Raw genomic sequence first — 16,076 nt, 5'->3', positions numbered from 1 at the left:
ATTTGACATATCATAATGAAGAATTTGAAATGCATGATGAAATATGGTGACTGATGTAATTCAGCATGCGTGCATTAACATATATGAGGAATAAGCATGCAGAAAAATGCATCAAGAGTATCAGAGCACCATCAGGTTTAAGTTTACAACTCGATCCAATAAAGTTTCAGAAGAATGAGAGTTGTAACTTAGCAAAAAACGCCCATATAGACAGACCCGCTTGAAGACTAACTCAAAATTATCCCCCTTTGTCATCGAATGACCAAAAGGATTGAAAATGAGGACTAACGCCCCTGAAGAATATCAAGTTGATGAAGGAGCGCCAGCAATGTTGGGTCGTTTGTTGTTGACGGGCCTGCCACAGTGTCGTCCAAGTCTTCATACCCATCGGTACCGCATGATGAAGAATATGAGCTGGACACCAAAGAAGGAACCTTGACCTTCTTTAATTTCTTCGGTGGAGGTGCAGACCAGTCAAAATCTTCCTTGAGACCCATTTTATTGAGATCTTCTTCACCATATAGATGTGGTAGAATAGCCCAGGTGCGACCGAAGACTTCATGGAGGTAGTAATGGTTTTTCTTCACTGCATTGTGTGTAGCAGTCATGTTGTGAAGAAATGAACCAAACTGACGCTTAACCCATTTATGGTTTCGATCCACCTTCTGGTGAAGACTAAGCAGAAGCTCACGGTCAGTAATCAAACGAGGAGCAGTTGCTTGAGGAGTAGGCTTGGGTGCATTGGCAGCAGAGTCATGTGTGGCAGAGTCATCATTGGTGGAATAAGATGCAGCTTTGCGAAACTGACCATCCAATGGACGAATGCCTTCATCAATGACAGTAGGAGCCTTGCCCTTTTCATCAGTTGAAGTAAAAGCCTGCTTTAGGACTTCAATCGGGGGTAGGTAGCTATGGTGATTCTGAAAATCAGCCTTGTAGTTGAGTGAAGACCTTGTCCTGAGGAATCTCATAATCCAAGGTGCATAAGGTTTCAGCTCAAACGGAGAAAGTGCAGCATTTGCCAGAGTCCTCATGAAGAAATCGTGATAATTGATAGGAATGCTTTGAATGATGTTGAATAGCAGATTCTTCATGATCCCAACTATTTTCTCATTAGATGAGTCGTTGCCTTTGATGGGACTCATTGTCCTCGTTAGAATGTGATAGACGGTTCTAGGCACATAGAGTAAATCCTTCATGAGGAATTTGTCCTCGGGGCTTGACCGGGCTTCAAAGGCTTCATTAACACTTGCATGTAATGAGTTGTGAGTTCTGGTTCATGATATAGGCAGAGAGCTCCTTCACTGGGTGGACTGATGGGTAGGGCGTGAAGCAATTCAGAGGCCGGTGCCATATAGTGAGTATTGGCGGTCATCCAGTCCAAGACCCAGGTGTTGACATCTTCAGGATCACCTGTGATATGCAATGTAGCGTAGAACTGAAGAATAAGCTCTTCATTCCAATCAACAATGTCAGAGCAAAAGTTGAGGAGGCCTACATCATGAAGAACACTAAGCACAGGAGAGAAGCAAGGTAATGATTCTATGTCCACATGAGGAATATGCTCATGGTAGAAGATTTTGTCTTTATTGAAAAGCAGTGAAGAATAGAAGTTGGCCTGGCTTGCAGTCCAGAAACGCTTCCTCCTTAGACGAGCAGAGTCATAAGGATTGTAGTCAGTGAAGAACATGTGCTCGCCGAAGAAATCATCATCCTTGAATTTCTGCTTCTTTGAGAATGGATCCTTTGGCTCGGGGTGAGGAGTGTCAGTCAATTGCATCACAACCTCCGGGTTCTCGATCTCGGGTTCCGCAGGCTGAGGAATTTCAGGTGCTGCTTTAGTGGCAGCCTGGGACTGCAATTCTTCATTTGCATTTTCATCAGCATTAGTGGCTGGAATTTCTTCATGGACAGACGGTGTGGCATGTGGTTCATCAGATCCCATGCGTACAGTAGTTACTGGGATTGAAGAATTTGTTGCAATGGTGTGAAGAGTTGGGGTGCTGACTTTCCCAAAATTCATCACTTAGCACGGGTGTGGCACAGCCAATGTCCACATCTTCAACTTCAATTTCTTCAACGCCGGCCTCTTCAACAGTAAAACTGAGGCATAGGCAAGGAGACAACTGGTGTTGAAGGGATTGTATCCACTTCAATTTCTTCATCCATCTACTCTGATGAAGCAGCAGAGGGATTCTCTTCATCGGATTCACTTGGAATCACATATTCTTCATCAAAAGGAACAAGGTCCTTTGATGGCATGGTTGAGATAGGAACAACATCAATGGGGTTTGCAAACGAGCTTGTCAATGGCTTCATCTTCTTTGGGGCTGAAGAATCTGATGCAGTTGATGCCTTCCTTTTTTTCACCGCTGCATGCTCTGCAGCCTTAGTTTTCTTCACATCTGATGCAGATGGAAGGATCAGAGTTGGTGTAGGCACAGGAGCAGAGGAATTGGGTTGAATTTCTTCAGGCGCAACTGATGCAGTTGCCCTGACTTCTTCATTTTCTTCAGGAGCACCACCAGTGGATGCCCTGGCAATTTCTTCAGCGGCTAGAATGCAGTCATCATCCCTGGAACTCACATTTTCTTTAGCAGCCTGATTGTCATCAGCGGTGCTGGCATTTTCTTCAGTCGGCTGAGCAGATGCTTCAGCCTGAGGAATTTCCTGTTGCGTTGGGGCTGCAACATTTGGGGTGAAGTTGTCAGCAAGTCTCACAAAACAAACCTTGGCTCCAAGCCAATCAGCGCGGTATGCGTCAAATTCATCACCGAGTTTCTTGATCTCAGATTGAATGGTGACAAGTTCTTCAGTTGTCATAGAGACAATGTGTTTCTTTAGATAGCGCTCCTTCTTATACTGCGCTTTCTTGATCTGCCTAGCCTTTTCAAACTTCCATTTCTCTTCCTGTATGAAGTGAGTCAACATATGACTTTGGCTAGGAGTCAGCTTGAAGTCAGGAACAGGAGTGTTGGGGTCCTTGTGCCAAACATCAATGTATTCGAGGATCAACTTTGGATCCAAAAGCAGAGGCACACTTGTGCCCTTGGCTCTAGTGGCCCTGACTTGCCTGTCTCTGATGATTTCTGCTAGTTCTTCATCATCAGCCTCATCATCATCAGAGGGCACATGGAAAAGCAACTCGTTTCTTGTGAGGACTTGGTCGAGGACCTCATCCAGCAGTGGTCTTCTTATTCAGAAGAGTGGGAGCAGCCGAGGAAGTTGGAGCAACTGAGGAACTTGCAGGGGCTCCTGAGGCAATAGATATGCCTGTGGTCCTTTTGCACGTGGCGAGATGCATAGGTGCTGAGGATTTGGTCAGAGCAGCAGAAGACTTTGGCAGAGGAGCTGAAGATTTTGTAGGAGTAGGAGCAGCGTGAGGAATCTGGCCGTGAGGGCATAGTTGAGGAACTTGGCTGTGAGGGCATTGCTGGTGAAGCATTGGGATTGTGAGCAGGATTCTTTGGCATGGCCTTCTTCGGCTTTACACAGGCCTCAACAGCAGCGGCGGCAGCAGAGTCTTCGTTGAATTTCCTCAATGCATCTTTTGCTTGTTTGGCCAACTTGGCCTGGCGCTTGGCCCATTCATCAGGATCATGCTCACCACACTTGAGGCTGGTGGGATCAGCTATTTGACCATGTGCCAACAGAGGTCTTGGGCATGGAGGATTTAGTGCAAATTTCTTCATATATTTGGGAGTAACATATCTGTACTCCCTCCACTCTTTTGCCCATCTCCTCTCTATCCTATGTATGTGCACCTTGCGCTGATTCTTGTCCTCCTTACCAAACTTGGCCTCATCAGGAGTGCAATAGTCTTTGTATGTGTCATCAGGGATCTCAAAGGCAGTGTTGACTTCAGACCTCTTTCCTCCTTTCTGTGGCTTCTTTCCATCAGCCATTTTCTTCAATTGAGGAATTTGAACAACTGAATTCTCTGAAGAAGTATGCAACTTTTCTTCAAGGAACGATGCAAATGAGTTAAGTTGATGAGAACCTAGTGATTCAGCAGCGGACATGAGTACCTATGAACAAATTATAGTTGCGAGGAATTTGGAGAGGTCATATGCGTTCTGAGAAGATTTTTCAAGAAGAACAAGTTTGAGGAATTTGACCACACGAGTCTTAAAGAATTTCACTAAGCGTTCTCAGTCTTATGTTCCAGAGATGTACAGATCAAAAATCCGCACAATTGAGGAATCTTGAAGAGAAATTATAGCTTAGAGAAATGAGTCAAGATCAGATGACATGTGAGGTGTTTAGTGTGTGAAGAATTTGAAGAATAAACACCTTTGAAGATTTTCTAGAAATCATTTGAATCAAAGAGGGTAGTAAAAGTAACTTTTAATTACCCTGGACGAAGAACACGACGAACTGGAATGTGGAGATGAGAAGTTCGTCAGTGCAGATCTTCCATGTCCTAACTTGGCGGAGGAAGACGGCTACGGCGGCGGCGGAGTGAAGATTTCCGCGGCCGGCGCGAGTACGACGGCGATGAGGTCGAGGCAGTGAAGCTTTTCCTCACCGGTGAAGATGAAGTAGCAGCGGCGCTAGGGTTTGAGAAGCTCGAGCTGGAGAGAGGTCAAGCAGAGTAAAGGAAGTGAGGAAGGGGAAGGGGGTATTTATAGCCACGGTGAAAAATTGTTCACCCAAAGAATTTGGACGAACGTGCCCCTGATCCTTCTCATTCGCTTGACATCTGTCACCCATGTACTGAGAACTGGAGATCTTGTGCGATCGTGGGTGAATAGATAAGTATATCGTGGGATGAGGAACGGTTTGAGCGGCGAAGCCGAAAATTTGGATAAGATAGGTTTTAAAGTTCCGTTCGCAATTTCTTCAGCTGACAAGGACACAGTGAAGATTTTGAACGAGTTTCAAATTGAACGCACATGAAGAATTTGTGAATAGATTGGGTTGAGTATAGCATTCAGGGGGAAGGGTCCGATCACATTCACTTAGCAGAAAAACCAACTTGAAGAAATAGCCATAAGTGAATGATGTAGAGGACATAAACTCATATATATATATATAGCCAATGAAGAAAAAATGACGAAAACAGTGAAGACAATGCAAAGTTGAAGAATTTGAACAACTGAGGAATTTCAAGACTGAGGAAAAACTCAAATTGAGGATTTTCAACTTTGGTGGTGGCGTGACACACCGTATAAGAATGATGATTTCAGACACCGCGTACAATTGTCGTAGGGTTCTGAGAATCAAATTCTTTGTTAATTTCTTCACACTTAGAGTGTTATTCTTCATTGATTGAAGAAAAACGTTTTCTTCATGTGTTGCACATCCAAGTCATCAATTTTTCATAAGTGTTATGATGAGTGTCCTTTTCAAAGAACATTCGAAGATTCTAAGATATTTAGCTCACACCGCAACTTGCTAAATCTCTTCTCATCCAAGGGCTTTGTGAAGATATCGGCTAGCTGTTCTTCAGTCTACACATGCTCAATAGAAATGTCACCCATCAACACATGATCATGAAGAAAATGATGATGAACGTGAATGTGCTTTGTCTTCGAGTGCTGAGCTGGGTTGTTAGCAATCTTGATGGCATTCTCATTGTCACATAAGAGAGGCACATTCTTCACGTTGACGCCGTAGTCCTTGAGAGTTTGCTTCATCCATAGCAATTGAGCACAGCAAGAACCAGCGGTAATGTACTCAGCTTCAGCAGTGGATAGTGATACGCAGTTTTGTTTGTTCGAGGACCAACAGACCAAAGATCATCCGACGAAATGACATGTACCAGATGTTGACTTGCGGTCCACAAGATCACCAGCATAGTCAGTGTCGGATTTCGGGTTCCGGCAGACCCTTGAGGTTCGACCACTGGGGTGCGTGCGGAGATTTCGCCTTCTACCTACTTGCACCCCTCCGCCTCGCTAAGATCTAAGCTATGGAAAGAACAGCACAAGAGACACAGGGTTTATACTAGTTCGGGCCACCGTTGTGGTGTAATACCCTACTCCAGTGTGTGGTGTGGTGGATTGCCTGTTGGGCTGATGATGATGAGCAATACAAGGAAGAATAGCCTCGTGAGGGTCTGTTCTTGGCTGGGGGGATGAACTGCTAGGAGGAGTTCAGTCACCCTTCTCTCTCTCTCTTCTCGATTCTCTCTCTGATTTCGATCCGATCTCCCATCTCTGATCCTCCTACCCTGGGGGTGGCTAGTCCTATTTATAGGCAAAGGCCCTAGGCCTCTTCCCAAATATTGAGCGGGAAGGGCACCAACAATTGGCCATTTTGAAGGGGAACATCTGGTACACTTATCCTGACTAAAGTTGGTCCTTGCCTGCCAAAGGCTCTGGTGGTGACGCTGGCCTGGGCTCCACAATGACTTCCTCCCTGCCGTTGGACTGGTCTTGGTCTCGTTGCACCGAAACGGGTGCCTTTGCTTGATGCTCTCGTCTGCGCTTGCTCCCTTTGCACCAAAGAGGAAAGGAGGACACTGTGCGGCTGGCGCCCGCCTGGCACCTTTGGTCGTCATGGCTTGTGTCACGGGCACCTCGTGAGGTACCCCGCCTTGATCTCTCCGCCTCCTCACGAGCCAGCCTGATGAGGCCGTGCCTGAGGAAGCTCTGTGTCGTCCGCCCCGCGAGGCTTGGCCCCGCGCGAGGGTCTTGGGTCTGTGTTGATGAAGATGGGCCGCGCTGGGCCCCCTTTTGAGCCACGCCGTGGGCCGCGGGCAGGCAAGTCTGGGGGACCCCCGTTCCAAGAACGCCGACAGTAGCCCCCGGGCCCAAGGCGCGTCCGGACTTGGCCGTGCAGTGGAGGCGAAAGGGCAAGAGCGAAGCGCCGTGGGCCCTAACAGCCTGCGGCCTTGGGCGACGAAGATCTGGCTGCGGTCCTCCAATCTCTAGTCGGGGGCGATGTGGCGAGGTTGGAGGGTGCTCCTACGCCCTTGTTCCTCCACGATGACTGGGAGCAGGTAGTGGAGCCCATGCCCGTCTTCAAGAGGGACGGGCCCGTGCCCATGGAAACTCCCGGGTAATCGGTGGACGTGTCCTCCGACGACTCCAGCAAAGAGGAGGAAGGAGGGGAGCGGGAAAAAGGGCCTGACTCTGAGGCGACTGACGGAGAGTCGAGGGCTCCCCTCCCCCGGAGCAGGTCCCGCGCTCTCCGCCTCTCTCCGAGCGATGACGGCAAGGATGATGACGAGCAGGGCGGCGGGAGCTTGCCCCCGAACCCGAAGAAGGACAGGACCGGGCTGATCTCCCGCGGGTCTGCCCCGGCCCCGAGGCGGACTGTAGACGCGCCTTCCGCTCCCGAGCTTCCCAAGGTTGACCCTTCCAGCCGGCTTTCAGGCTTCAAATTAGGCCGGAGGCTGCCTGAGCTCACTGGCGACGACCCGTAAGCGCTTGATTCTTGCCTTTATTTCTTGTTCTGCTGCTGAGGCTTGACGTCCACATCTTTTGGACAGGCTGGCGCCCGCAGCAAAGAAGCCGAAGGGAGCTCCTGAGGTTCCATCCGTGGCAGCGCCTCTACCCGCGAAGGAAGGTGACCACGACGCACGGGCTTCCCCTGCCCGGTCGTCCTCGCGAGGCCTGGCTGAGCCGGCTGGGGCGAGCTCAGCCCCCATGGCCCAATTGACTCCCGAGGTGCCTTTGCCTGCTGCCGCCACTACAGCCATTGGGGCGCAGCAGGCTCCGCCTCAGGATGTTGTGGTCGCACTGCCACCTTCTCCTCCTACTCCATCGACTGCTGTCTCTCTGACTCCTCCTGCCGTCCTGGATCGTGCTGCTGCTGAGCTGGACCAGCTGCAGCAGGATTTTCTTGGTGCCGACCCTCACTTGGTGGCTGGGCGCTTGGAGCTGGCTTCAGGATGGATTCGCTCCGACGCTTCGATTCGGGCGGCGCTGGTCCAGGCCTCGACGACTTGTGATGAGGAGAGGCAGGCCGTCCTTGAGGCGAAGGTTGCTCATGACGCAGCCCTGGGGGAGGTGGTCGACGTCCGTGGTCGCTGCAAGGCGCTGGAGGACGAGCTGCAAGGCCTGCGGGACCAGCTCGCGAAAGAGGCCCGCCTTCTCCAAGAGCAGGAAGAAGGCGTGAAGGCTCGCGAGGCGGCCGTCAAGGAGAGGGAGGTCAAGCTCAGGAGGCGCCGTGACCGCCTAGGCACGCTGGAGCAGGAGTTGGGGGCGAGGAAGGTCGAGCTGGACGACAAGGCCCAGGTTCTTGCCGAGGACCGCGTGGCCTTCGCGGAGATGGAGGCGAAGGCTCGCTCCTCGCTGAGGACGCTTTACGACAGCGGCCTGGAGAGCCCGCTGGCTGGCACCGAGGACGGCCCCGCCAAGCTGCTTCCCTTCCTAGTTCGCGCTCTTGAAGATGTCGCCCTTGGCCTTGGCCCCATGGCCGAGGCCGAAGCGCGTGTCCTGTCTTCTGCAGCGCTGACGCGGGTCCTCACCCACATCTACCTTCGCGATCCCGGCGTTGACCTCGACAGCCTACTGGAGCCAGTAAGCGGCGAGCGTGCCGCTGCCGCTACCGAGGCCGTGAAGGGTCGCGCGGAGGCTCTGTTGGGGAAGTTTCGGGCGTTCAGCACCAAGCCGAAGCAAGGCGCTACCGACCCCGCTGCTCCATGAGGCGAACCCACTCCGCGCTGCTCCACCGCCGACAAGTGACTCCGTTGTGGCTCCTGTCCTGCCTTTAATTCCTACACATGTATCATGCCTCGGGGAGGCGTTTAAACTTGCGTTTGGCATTGAGATAACAGTGTGGACTGTAATATTTGCTTTTGAATTCCTTGAAATTTATGCTTTTCCTTCCTACTTGCTTATGTTCTACGCCGGTAGAGCCCGGCCCCGCGCATACCTCAGCCGCCGTTAGCCCCGACCGGAAACCAGGACGGGACCAAGGAGTGAGGGGCTACGTGACAAGTTAGGCTCCTAAGTCGCGATGCTCAGGAGTCCCCCTTGGCGCACAAACAACAAGTAGGGAGGTGTGATGTGGGTGGATCTACCATTCTACGTCTGCAGAGCCCGGCCCCGCGCATACCTCAACCGCCGTTAGCCTTTCGGAACTAAGGAGTGAGGGGCTACATGACCAGTTAGGCTCCTGAGTCGCGATGCTCAGGAGTCCCCCTTGACGCTCAAACGGCCTTCGTACCTTGGCTCCGCTCGGGGAGAGACGCGCGACGAACCAGGCCCAGGGGGGCCTGGCTGGGTGGCGTGCGTCTGGGCGTGACCCAGGCGCAGCCCCCGTGCCCAGCGCCCTCGCGCGGCACTCCCGAGGGGAGGCATTACGATGAGGCTAGACACTGAGCTCTGGGCTCCCTAAGTTTGATGCGGCCCGGGGGCCGCCCTCAGTTGTTTATCACCAGCGCGGAGCATAGCGCTTCCGTATGTGTACGGGCATAGCCGCTCCTCGGCAGTGTCGTCAGCCAGCGCGGAGCATGGCGCTTCCACTGGTACGTGGGAGGTGGCTCCCCTCCGGGAGGAGCCCCCGGGGCGTGTACAGCCCCGCCTTGACATGTGGCTGGCACGGTAGGGCCTGGCGAGGTGTATCTGGGCACCCGTGAGCCAGCGCGGGACTCACGGGGCCCTACCTCTAGGCGGGTTGCGCCTGGCACTAGGCCTTATCTTGTGATGTGTCCCTGCAAATTTGGTTAGATGCAGGCACTCTACGTCCTCGGGTCCCGGCCCTCGAGCTGGTCTCAGCCGTCGCTGGTATGCCAGGTCGCGATGCTGTGGACAAAGCCAGAGGGTGAGGGCTGGAGAGCCAGTAAGAGCCCTGAGTCGCGATGCTTAGGTACCCCCCCCCTTTAACATGCAAGTGGTCGGCATGGAGAAGAAGAGGTGCCTTGGACAGGCATAAAATAATCAAGCATGATGGGTCGAACACATAGCCGGAAATAAACGCAAAAGGGATACATGCCGCTGGGTCTGGCCCGAGCGACTTGGGGGATGATGAAGCCCGAGGGGCGCCCCCAACAAGGTAAGCTAACAACATGAAATAAAAGGGATACATGCCGCAGGGACGGACCCATGCGGCCTGGGAATAATGCAGCCCTGGGGGCGCTCCCAGCTGGAAATGAAACTTGAAAGATGTCACCTGATGATGTTGAGGACGAAGGAGTGTTGGTGTAGCAGACTCGGTGGGCTGCGAAAGCCGATCCTCACGAGCCCCCAGGCCTAGGGGCCTCGGGAGGCTCCGGAGGCGCTGGTGGCTCCTCGCGGACCATCTCCATCTTCGCCAGGGCTGCGGAACGCCTGGTCTCTTGAGCCTCCATGATACCCCTCATGAGGCGCTGGTACGTGGCAGCCGCGTTCGGCAAGCCGTAAGGCATGCGCACGTAGCTGTGGGGCGGACCTTCGCAGCGCCCCACTCACGAGGGCCAGAGGCGCTCCAGAGAGGCGACTTGATTGAGCCCTGGTATGTCGATGCAGACGTGCAGCCCACCATCCTCGCCTGGATGGGGAGCCACAGCTGGTAGGCGGCGGCCGCCTTTCATGACTCTTGACCCCTGTAGCTCCTGAATGGCCTTGCTGACGAACTCCTGAGGGTCTGGCTCTCCTTACCTTACTCCTTCTTGAGGGAAACGTGCTTCGAAACATGCCTCCATGTGGTGCCCAAGCGCCTCCCTCGTGACCTTAGCCAGGTCGGTGGCCCTCCAGGGGAGAGCCCCCGAGCCCTGCCTGAGGAGGGCGTCGGGCGTGCTTTCCTATGCGATGGAAGGAGGTTCCCCCTGGGCAGGCGCGGGCCCTGAGGGGCCTGCCTCCTGAGGGGCCGGGCCGGATGATGTCTTCTTCTTCTTGGGGGCGGTCTCGGGAAGCCTCCTGCTTCCGCGATCCGGGTCTTCCAGTGATGCAGCCTGAAAGGCTCGTTCCAGGGAACACACCGCGTCCTTCTCTTCACAGGGCACCGTGATGACTCCGCCACTTCTTGGCATCTTGAGGACGTTGTAGCCGTGGTGAGTTACGGCCATGAACTTGGCCAGCGTTGGGTACCCAAGGATGGCGTTGTACGGCAGGCGAATGTGAGCGGCGTCGAAGTCGATGAGCTGGGTGCGGTAGTTGTCGCGTGCCCCGAAGGTGATAGGGAGGCGGACCTGCCCAATCGAGACCGTGGAGCCGTCGGTGACTCCGGAGAAAGGCTTGGTTGGCTGAAGCTGGTCGTAGGGCACTTGGAGATTGTTGAATGTTTCCACGGACAGGACGTTGAGCCCTGCCCTGCCATCGATGAGAGTCCTTGTGACCACCACGTTGCTGATGATTGGGGAACAAAGCATCGGGAGGACTCCGGTTGTGGCCGCACACTTGAGCTGATCTGCTGAGCTGAACGTGATGGCGCACGCCGACCACCTGAGAGGGCGCGTGGCTTCGAGCTTGGGGACGACTGCATTCACTTCGCGGGCGAACTGCTTGAAGATGCATTGAGAGGATGGGGCTTGAGCCCCGCCCAGTATGCAGGCGATCGCGCGCGGCTCCTGGAAGCCCCCAGCCCCCTCGTCCTGATGGCGGTCCTCGTTTCTCCTTGGCTACGGTGGCAGTGGAGGGAGGCCTGCGTTGCCTTGCGGGCGATCCTCGTGAGGCTGATCCTCCAGTCTCCCTCGCGAGGCGGGTCTTTCCAGCGATCCTCGTGAGGTCGATCGCGCCACCCTTGGCGCGGGCAGCGGTCTTCCCAGCGTCCTGCGTTCCTTCGTCCTCCTCGGCCGTAGCCCCGGTCGACGCGGTCGGGGCGACGGCCGATCCTTCCTTCTCGCACGGCTCGGAGATCTTGACATTCGTTGGTGTTGTGGGTGTGGAGGTCGTGGTACACACAGTACCGACTACCCTTGGAAGATTCGGGCTGATCTCTGCCCCGCTTGGTGTCTGGTTCTGCCGCGAGCACGGCAGCCCCCTTGCGCTTCACATCCTTGGCCTTGGGCTTCTTCTCTTCCGGGTCTGCGGCAGGCAGCTCGAGGAGGGAGAGACGCCCTTCCTCAGCCCTGGCGCACTTGGTTGCCAAGTTGAACAACTCCAAGGAAGTGCACAGGTCTTCATGCATCGCCAGCTCCTCCTTCATCTTGACATCACGCACGCCGTCGGAGAAGGCTGAGATGATGGCCTCCTCGGTCACCTTGGGAACCTTGAGGCGTGCGTTGTTGAAGCGCTGGATGTACTTCTGCAGGTTCTCTCCGGGTTGTTGCTTGATGCGACGCATGTTGCTCACGGCGGGTGGCCGGTCGCGAGTACCTTGGAAGTTGGCGATGAAGCGGGTGCGCATCTCGTCCCAGGAGGAGATCTTTCCTGGAGCCAGGTTCAGGAGCCAGGTGCGGGCCCCGTCCTTGAGTGCCATGGGAAACCAGTTCGCCATGACCTTCTCGTCTCCGTTGGCAGCTTCGATGCCCAGCTCATAGAGCTGGAGGAACTCCGCAGGGTCGGCCGTGCCGTCGTAACGAGGAGGCATGTCTGGCTCGAACTTGCCGGGCCACGCGACGCTGCGTAGCTCGGTGGTGAAGGCACGGCAGCCTGCTATGGCCACAGGAGGCCTTGGGTGACATAGAGCTTGGTCTTGCATGTCCCCACGCACTACAGCTGGGAGCAGCGCGGGGTCTTGACGTGCGGGAGCAGGAGCATGGTCGCGACGTGCTGGAGCAGGTCACGCCCGAGCAGCTTCTTGCGGGCGAGGGACTTCTTGGCAGCTCTGCTCTTGCCGCGCTGGCACCTGACGGAGCGGGTTCCGCCTAGGGGCCACACGCCTTGGAGCCATGGCGCCTTCTTGAGGAGGAGGCGGCTGGGGCACCCCCGGAGCTTCGTCGCCTGCGCAGGGCAGGGTGCGGTGCAGCGGAACGGACGGCACAGGAGAGCCCCCTGTGGCGCGGACGAGCTCGGCGATGCGGTCGAGCCATTCTTCGTAGACGTCGTCGACGGGACGGTAGCGCAGGAGCTCATTTGCCGCGATGAGCGCAGCTCGAGCCTCCATGGGTGCGCGGAGCGCGCGGGATGAAGAACCAGCTGGGGTGAGCGAGGGAGTAGCGGTGCGACCGTCTTGCCGCACGGACGAATGCTGAGACGACGCTTGCTGCTCGTCCCCCGCCAGGCCGGTGGCAGCGTTGACGGCAGGTGACGGGGAACGGCGAGGACGCCCGCCGACAGGAGCCGTCTGGGCGACGCGGGAAGCGAGAGCGGCCCGGCGCTCGGCGCGGGCCCGACGTGCGTCAGACATGGACGCGATGGTCGGAGGAGAACGGGGTGGTGGAAGACGAATTCCGGCGCACCCCTACCTGGCGCGCCAAATGTCGGATTTCGGGTTCCGGCAGACCCATGAGGTTCGAACACTGGGGTGCGCGTGGAGATTTCGCTTTCTACCTACCTGCACCCCTCCGCCTCGCTAAGATCTAAGCTATGGAAAGAACAACACAAGAGACACAGGGTTTATACTGGTTCGGGCCACCGTTGTGGTGTAATATCCTACTCCAGTGTGTGGTGTGGTGGATTGCCTCTTGGGCTGATGATGATGAGCAATACAAGGAAGAACAGCCTCGCGAGGGTCTGTTCTTGGCTGGGGGGATGAACTGCTAGGAGGAGTTCAGTCACCGTTCTCTCTCTCTCTTCTCGATTCTCTCTCTGATTTCAATCCGATCTCCCATCTCTGATCCTCCTACCCTGGGGGTGGCTAGTCCTATTTATAGGCAAAGGCCCTGGGCCTCTTCCCAAATATTGAGCGGGAAGGGTGCCAACAATTGGCCATTTTGAAGGGGAACATCTGGTACACTTATCCTGACTAAAGTTGGTCCTTGCCTACCAAACGCTCTGGTGGTGACGCTGGCCTGGGCTCCACAATGACTTCCTCCCTGCCGTTGGACTGGTCTTGGTCTCGTTGCACCGAAACAGGTGCCTTTGCTTGATGCTCTCGCCTGCGCTTGCTCCCTTTGCACCAAAGAGGAAAGGAGGACACTGCGCGGGTGGCGCCCACCTGGCGCCTTTGGTCGTCATGGCTTGCGTCGTGGGCACCTCGTGAGGTACCCCGCCTTGATCTCTCCGCCTCCTCGCGAGCCAGCCTGATGAGGCCATGCCTGAGGAAGCTCCGTGTCGTCCGCCCCATGAGGGTCTTGGGTCTGTGTTGATGAAGATGGGCCGCGCTGGGCCCCCTTTTGAGCCACGCCGCGTGCCGCAGGCAGGCAAGTCTGGGGACCCCCGTTCCCAGAACGCCGACAGTCAAAGTCAGAATATCCAATGAGATCAAAAGCCGAGCCCTTGGGGTACCATAATCCAAGTGTTGGTGTGTGAGCTAGATATCGAAGAATATGCTTCACAGCCTTATGATGTGATTCCTTTGGTGTAGCTTGAAATCGGGCACACATGCAAACACTAAGCATAATATCTAGCCTAGATGCACATAAGTACAATAAAGAACCAATCATGGAGCGGTATACCTTTTGATCGAAGTCAATACCATTTTCATCAGTGCATAGATGGCCATTTGTGGGCATACGGATTTTGACGCCTTTGCATTCTTGCATGCCGAATTTCCTCAGTACATCCTTGAGGTATTTCTCCTGAGATATGAATATACCATTGCGTTGTTGACGAATTTGAAGACCTAAGAAGAATTTCAATTCTCCCGTCATAGACATTTGATATTCTTCACTCATCATATAGGCAAATTCATCACTATAACATAGGTCAGTACAACCAAAGATAATATCATCAACATATATTTGGCACACAAACAATTCACTATCATAAGATTTAGTGAAAAGAGTAGGGTCGAGTGAACCGGGTTTGAGGCCTTTCTTTATGAGGAATTCCTTCAAAGTATCATACCACGCCCGAGGGGCCTGCTTGAGGCCATAGAGGGCCTTATTGAATCTGAAGACTTTGTCAGGATGCTTTGGATCTTCGAAACCTAGGGGTTGAGCAACATATACTTCTTCCTCAAGCTTACCATTGAGGAATGCACTTTTCACATCCATTTGATATATAGTGATGTCATGATGGTTAGTATAAGCAAGTAATATGAGAATAGCCTCAAGTCTAGCAACAGGTGCAAAAGTTTCATCGAAATCAATTCCTTCAACCTGTGTGTAGCCTTGAGCTACAAGCTGTGCCTTATTCCTTACCACAAGGCCATTTTCATCTTGCTTGTTGTGATAGATCCACTTTGTGCCAATGATATTGTGCTTGCGAGGATCTGGACGTTTGACCAGTTCCCAGACGTTGTTGAGCTCAAACTGATGTAATTCTTCTTGCATTGCCTGAATCCACTCAGGCTCCAGAAATTCTTCATCCACCTTAGTGGGCTCTGTGATAGGGACAAAACCATAGTGCCCACAAAAGTTAGATAAATGTGAAGCTTTTGAGCGTGTGAGATGACCTGGTGCTTCAATGTCATCGATGATCTTTTCAACTTGCACTTCTTTTGCAACGGGAAGATGAGCTGGTTGTCGTCGAGGAATTTGATCAGCATTTTCTTCAGCACCATTTTCTTCAGTATTTTCTTCAGGTGCATTAGCTCGACGTTCTTCATGCTCTGGAATGAATTCTTCAGCAAATTCTTCGGTAGGAATGACATCCTCAGTAGCCTTGAACTTGATAGTTTCCTCAGGTGCTGGTTCATCTATTACAGAAGGTAGGTGCTCTCTTTGCGAGCCATTAGTTTCATCAAACCGCACATCTGCAGTTTCAACAACCTTGTGAAGAATGTTGTCGAAGACTTTGTAGGTGTGCGCGTCCTTTCCATAACCAAGCATGAAACCTTCATGTGTTTTCGGTGCAAATTTTGAGTTGTGTTGAGGATCTCTAATCCAACATTTAGCACCGAAGGCTTTGAAATAACTTACATTGGGTTTCTTGTCAGTGAGGAGTTCATAGGTAGTCTTCTTGAAGAATTTGTGAAGATATACTTTGTTGATGATGTGGCACGCAGTATCAATTGCCTCAATCCAGAAATGACAAGGCGTCTTGTACTCATCAAGCATAGTGTGAGCCATCTCAACAAGAGTCCTATTCTTGCGCTCCACAACGCCATTCTGCTGAGGAGTATAAGGAGCAAATAACTCATGAGTAATACCAAGTTCATCAAGATAGTCATCAAGACCAGAATTCTTGAACTCAGTTCCATTGTCACTTCTCATGTGC

Source organism: Triticum urartu, chromosome 6A, assembly GCF_056163025.1.
Source record: "Triticum urartu cultivar PI428250 chromosome 6A, HENAU_Tu73, whole genome shotgun sequence".
In the NCBI taxonomy this organism is placed as follows: Eukaryota; Viridiplantae; Streptophyta; class Magnoliopsida; order Poales; family Poaceae; genus Triticum; species Triticum urartu.
This window is presented reverse-complemented; position numbering follows the sequence as displayed.